Genomic DNA, 5,199 nt, shown 5'->3' with positions numbered 1-5,199 from the left:
TAGACAGAACATCGTGTCGTTTGTGGTATGTTTGGGCAGGCTTCAATGTTTGGTACAATTAATGTTAATTAGATCATGATATGTGTGTTTTGTAATGTATTTGTGAGATTCTATGGATGAAGTAGCACTTGTTTTGGTCATGGTGTGCATCTGTAGGTTGTTATTTGATTTAGTTGCGTAGGATCATGACACAGGACAAATATCAAAATCCAATACATCATGTGAACATTTATTTCTATATGTTTAGGACATTGGACTTCAGATATGTAGTATTAGCTTTTTGTGTTCTGGTATTATACAAGCTATTGGACACTTCAAGTAAAGTTGTACACTCTCTAATGCGTCAGTATTATTTTGTTAAGCTTTTAAACTAATTCCTTCTCATTATTGTGTATGCTAGCGCGCCAATAGAGTTATTATTCATCATGTCGGTCTTGAACGTTCGTTTCATGCATCCATTGATTTGATCGGATCATCTTATTGTGAGAAACAAGGGAAAAAATACAGAGCATGGGTGGACAGACTTTTTGTCATAGAAACATAGCATATATTCGAGTTATGGGAATCAGAAGGTGAGTCTTGATAACTACTGAGAATAATCAAAGTAACTAAAATAGCTATGATATACTTGTCTTTTCTATTTCTTTGACTTTTCTTGACTCCAGCCTGGTGCTAAATTTGATTAAATGGAATCTGCAGGTTTGGCATTGTCTTTTAGTAATAGGCTTTCTCTCTCTCTCTGTCTCTGGCTGAGTTACGGTGTGGTAGTTTGGCGGTCATTCCTTCTATATCTTCCGTAACTTTCGTTTTTGTTTTTGTAAACTTATAAGACCTGTCATCATCACGTGGAAGCAAACTAAAAAACTGCTTACGATGATAAAGTTTCTCCTGATATCATAAGGCGAGTGAAGTGATGTGAGCTTAGGAGATCAGTTTGTTTGAAGCTAAAATATATTGTATAGTTTAATACAAGTACCGACAGGTATTCGATAGTGATAATAAAGTTTGTCACTACCAGATTCAATCAGAACTCTACACATATGTTTAAACCAAGTAGAGTTCCGTTCGAATCTCTACCAACAAGGTACTTAGTGATGCTATTTGATATTCTACTGACAGTGCTCTATTTACACCAAAAGCAGCACTCTTCGATGTCCATGGTACTGAAATAAATAGAGAAACCGATTATATGGAATGGAACTATATATCTTCCATTGAAATATTGATCCTAACTACCACTGCCTTGTACCTTGTATTGGGGTTATTATGCTACCTTCCTGGATTTGGAGCTGGACCTTTTTATCTTTATTGCTAATGTATCACCTTGTGCAGTATCTTCATTGTCATGCTTAGTGTAAAAAGACATATAGCAAGGTCAATTAAGGAATCAATAACGAAAAATTTTCATTGTATGGAGAAATGATATATCTGCTTAATAGGTTGCACTATGGGTTGGTGTTTGCAACTATTTTTATACTAACGAACTGAGCATGGGGAATTCATTAGTATGGTCCTTGAGAAAAGAGCAATATTGTTAGTAGGTGAACCAAAGTACGAAGCTTAACAAAGAGTAAATGTTTGAATACAGAACCTGCAAGGCTGCAACCACTATTTATATAGGGTAAACCAACTAGCAGGCTAAAACAGCTCAATTCCCTATACATTGTATAGTGGCTTAGGATGGATGATGTTAATATTTACCTATTATAATCTTAATGTAGTGTATTGGATCTGTTTCACGGAATCATGCCATTGTACTTTAAAATCATCCTGCTTTAGTGGTTGACTTGTGTTGATGTTTAAGCTTTTTCTGTGGTGAAGTAGCAGGGTGTAAAAAGGCTAAGGTGTGGCAAATGTTAAACATTGTAGCAGGGTATAAAAAGCATGTGTTCTTGGACTGAAGTATAGTAATTAACATATCTGCATGAGACTAATGTTATGTGAGGAACTGTAATATAATTTACGATATAGAGTAAGTAGGATCGGTAATTTGCTTGTTAATAGTGAAAATCAAGTACCACAGGTTCAGTAGCTATGCTCTCATATTCCCTTTTGTTTGGAGTATTGCTGTTGTCACAAAATCATGAAATAAGGTGGAAATACTACTATTAAAAGGGGGATAAAATGAATATAGCATCGAAAAGGTTGGTACCTATACTGCTCAACCTCCATGTGTTCGGAGTGTTGGAGAAATTAACTGCTCGAGCTCAACTGTGGCTGATAATGTATGAAACAGTAAATAGTGATATTGATGTTAGCTAATTCGATGTACATTTCAAACATATGAAATGTACAGATTATCATATTACCTGATTGTCTATTCTTTTGCTTGTAATCGGTACTAAAGGTAGCAGGTTGTCAGTTTTAAAGGATGATTGACCAGCAACAACAATGTCTTCATTTCTTTGAAAATTTTGTATGTATGCTTGTTTCCCAAATTTTTGCTTGATCATAAGAACTTCATATGATGGATCTTGTGCTTTGATGCTTTTGTTAGGTAGTATTCTTACAATGAAAGTGAACTTATGACCTATCAAAGCTGATATTTCTGGAGGAATTTCAGTGTTATTGTACATAGTCAATAATTTTTCTGCAGGCTTTCCTATCAACTGCATCGCTTTCTCATGGAATAGCATGATTTTGAGCTCCCATGTATTGTCGATGTAGTTCAATCATATTGCAATTGAAAATAAATAAGATGACTTACAAATATTAACTTACTTGTTACAAATTTGACTGTAGATGCATTTGTCTCTACTGCATCTATAAGTTGTGCCATAAAAAGGATCTTGCATTACAGGCTATACAAGCTGGATAATGCCAACTTTGTTTAGGGCAATCCCTGTGCAAAAGGAAGATGTATTATTTGAGTAAATATTTTTTTAGGTATAAAATAGTAGTTATTTTGATTGTCACTTCCGTTATATGAATATGTCCCATCCGTCGTATTTTTTCATAGTAAAATCTGTAAAGTGAAAGAGTGTTGTTAGTTAGATATAATTATGTTTACATGCACCAAATCAATTTTTAAATCTGCTCGCTGAACTTACCTTGATGCAAATGGCTCTTTGTTTTGGCGGCGGAGACTATGATGGTACTTTTTTCTGTTATAAAACCTGTACTATAAGAAATGGATAATAAGCAGCTCTTGAATTTATGTTGAGGATGAAGTAGCACATGTACCTGTTATGGATACATATAGCACTTTTATACCAGAAAAAGGAAAAAAAACAGCATCACAAAAAGTAAAAACGTTTGCTTATAGGCCTGTTATAAAATCAACTTCTGTCTTCAATCAGAACGTAATCAATAGTCTATATCCCAAATTTATAATCTAACTGTGATATAATATATTTAATATGCTCTTATTGCTTTTTTATTAATTATCCACGAAAGAATATTGTTAGTTTTGGTATTTTAGAACAAATTAGTTCATCATTGATTATCTCTTTTAAGTGTAAGTCTTCAAAATCATCACATTGGGTAACTACTATCAGACGATTTTGGTTCTATTCTCGCTGTACATTGTGCAAGAGGAGTAAATTTGGTCTTACACAATGTTTCCAGGATTATGTCCTGAAATTTGTATTGTAGAAGTCTTTAAAAAAAAATATTTTTACATGTTTATATAAGCTGTTGATACAATTTTTTATACCAATAATAACAGCTGATTTACCACCATACATTAGTTCGGGAAGGTAGCATGACCTCCAAAATTAATATGAATCATGAATCTGAGTCAATTCTAAAGATATCAAGTATTAATGTACTGAGTGTTCTAAATGAACAAAAAATATACACGAGTTGTGTTAACTAACCAGACATTTCTGTGGGGCATTACGTCGAGTACCTCATGTGCGCCATTCGGGTGGTGAATCCTCACCAAGCTCGCGCCATCCATTGCCACCTTGGCTATCGGATCATGGCATAGCCGCCTTGGATTTCGGCGTGTCGTTGCCACGAGACGCTGCCATGTCGTCTCCACTGCATGTCCAGGTAATTAGAAAACTAAAATCACGAAACACCCAGAAAAGAAAAGAAGTTAAGAACAGTCCTCCTTCCATGTTAATGCACTAAGGAGTGCCAGCTTCATTTGTCAATCAAGCATGCTTGATGATTAACAAAACATTATTAAAACCACGGTTTATACACAGAGAGTCAGAAACAAGGGTGCTGAAGCAAACAGGAAAGCACGAGAAGAGACGATGATGCCAACACTCCAGCTGAACTCCATCTGACGCCATGAATTGGTGTGACAAGACAGCGCTGGACAATGTAGGACGAGAAGGGCATCGGCTTGAGCACAAGCAAGCTCAGCTCGGATGTTTTGCTAGTGACAAGGTAAAAGTCATTTCTTCATTGGCCATTACTACTACACGATCACCAGCTCTCTTTCCTTGGATACATATCTAATCTGTTTCTTTACATTAGTACTTGGCACTTTAGGTGGTGCTTAGATTGTTCTGCAACAAATCAATTGAGTTTAGTGAGTACTAACAGGTCACAAATTTGTAAGCAACTTGAGGTGTGTTCTGCTTTATGCTTTTTTTGCAGTATTTCTGCCTTCAATCTGTGCAACGATGAAAAACTACAATAAACCAAGCCATAGAAACAGAACGATGTTCTATGATGGTAATCTAAGATTTTTTCTACCATTTAGACAGACTACATTTTTAATGAGATTTTGATAACAGCATCATACAGGGCTGTCTCCACCTCAGTTCCAGCAGAGGAATAATAGTGATACATGAATCTGCTTAAACTTCTTTTGTTACTTGCGCCATATCAGACTGTATACATTGCCATTGCAACAATGTGCAAATTGAACTACCCTTTTTTTTTCTATAAATGGATGTGGTAAGACAAGGCATGGGACTAAAAGGCTTTGTTGATGATGATGATGATGATGATGTGGTAAGACAAAACACATTTTCATATCCTCATTTCTACACATTTAGGAGTGCTTTGCAGTTGTTCGTTTGTCTAAGAGTTTATATTCATCTTTAACTAATCTGAACCTTGCTCACAATACAGACCAGTTTCCTCCCTCCACAACTGAAAATATAAAGAAAATCCTGAAAAATCTCTTACATTTCATTAGCCTCTAGCTTGCCAGACACTATCATTATTGTCGAGTTATACCCGTTCAGCCAAAGAGGAAATGGAGGTGTTTTAATCTAAAATACTCCCTCCAATAAA

The 5,199-nt window shown here is 35.4% G+C and overlaps 2 long non-coding RNA genes across 2 annotated transcripts; one reads left to right on the top strand and one right to left on the bottom strand.

The window, feature by feature from the left end:
• Window positions 1-2,724: 2,724 nt before the first annotated feature.
• On the bottom strand, window positions 2,725-3,948 carry LOC133924059 (uncharacterized). The gene is made up of 3 exons (XR_009910750.1): window positions 3,819-3,948; window positions 3,051-3,183; window positions 2,725-2,965 (listed from the first exon to the last, which is right to left on the bottom strand). It is a non-coding gene; the product is annotated as an uncharacterized LOC133924059 (long non-coding RNA).
• LOC133924058 (uncharacterized) lies at window positions 3,859-4,869 on the top strand. Its single transcript, XR_009910749.1, has 3 exons — window positions 3,859-3,996; window positions 4,155-4,632; window positions 4,705-4,869. It is a non-coding gene; the product is annotated as an uncharacterized LOC133924058 (long non-coding RNA).
• The last annotated feature ends 330 nt before the right edge of the window (window positions 4,870-5,199 follow it).

The sequence above is a fragment of the Phragmites australis genome, chromosome 7 (assembly GCF_958298935.1).
Source record: "Phragmites australis chromosome 7, lpPhrAust1.1, whole genome shotgun sequence".
Lineage (NCBI taxonomy): Eukaryota > Viridiplantae > Streptophyta > Magnoliopsida > Poales > Poaceae > Phragmites > Phragmites australis.
This window is presented reverse-complemented; position numbering and strand designations above follow the sequence as displayed.